This window comes from Echinops telfairi, unplaced genomic scaffold (assembly GCF_000313985.2).
Source record: "Echinops telfairi isolate 266 unplaced genomic scaffold, ASM31398v2 ScPeMD7_3;HRSCAF=10, whole genome shotgun sequence".
Lineage (NCBI taxonomy): Eukaryota > Metazoa > Chordata > Mammalia > Afrosoricida > Tenrecidae > Echinops > Echinops telfairi.
In genome coordinates, this window is record NW_022103899.1 from 49,792,030 (window position 1) to 49,793,108 (window position 1,079).

At 38.1% G+C, this 1,079-nt stretch overlaps 1 pseudogene; it reads right to left on the bottom strand.

Moving 5' to 3' along the window:
• Positions 1-211: 211 nt before the first annotated feature.
• Positions 212-1,079, bottom strand: part of LOC105978497 — a 3,354-nt pseudogene continuing 2,486 nt past the window's right edge.

A 1,079-nucleotide genomic window follows, 5' to 3' on the forward strand; every position in this document is an offset into this window, starting at 1 on the left:
CAATCAACTTTGGAACATTTGTTTTACTTCTTGTACCCTCTGGTCTTGACTTCCCATTCCCTCCCTGCTCCCCATCCATGCCCCCAGATAGTTATTAATCCAGTTGCTATCTTCATATACCTACCCATCTGGGCTTCCCTGTACAGAAAGTCATATAAAATGAGCACACACACTCACACACAGCCTCAGCCATATAAAACAGGTATTGACTTCAATCTAAAAGTAAGCAGAGAATATGAAAACAATTAGAATAAATTCAGAATGGATCCAAAGGGAGACCTGATGGCAAGTCATTATTTTCCAGCTTTAGTACAGCTACTGAAATCCACTCAACAATGTTCTTTGTCTCATATTAGAGCAGTTTACATTCCTAGACGATGGTCAGTGGGGATTCTCTGGAGACTTATTCCATGTAAGGACTTTGCAAATTAACTTTGAGCTTCCCCTGTCATCCCTAGCATTCCATAAACAGGGTGTTTAGAAGGTAGGCTCTGATGCTGTTCCTTCTTCCTGGTTTGGATCTTATTATTTACAATCCTTGGATCACACAGGCTGGTGCCTTTCTTCCATGTGAATTTAGCTGACTCCTCACTTAGATGGTTTCTCGTTTTGAGACAAGCCTTTAGGACCCCAGACGCTATTTCTGCTGATAGCTGGCAGCATCTGATTTCTTCATCACACTTTGTATAGATTTTCTATTTCAATAAAAAATATTGTATTTCCCATCTGGGAAGCTCAGATGGGTGGGTGTATGAAGATAGCAACTGGATTTCTATTTCAATAAAAAATATTGTATCAAGATTGCATTACATCTATAGACTGTTTTAGATGGAGCTGCCATTTTCACTGTATGAAATGGTTCTATTTAATCCATTCATCCACAGCAAGGAATGTCTTTCAACATCCAGCATTGAAATATTTTAATTAGATTGGATCCATGGCAAATTTTGTTTAGTTTTTCTCCAAATGTGTAACAAGTGGAAAATTTCTAGAGTTGATATTGCATGCTATCAACTCCAAGTTATTTATTGAACTGTCAGAATCATTGGTGTGGCTGGTTTGGAATGGCATAAAAAAAA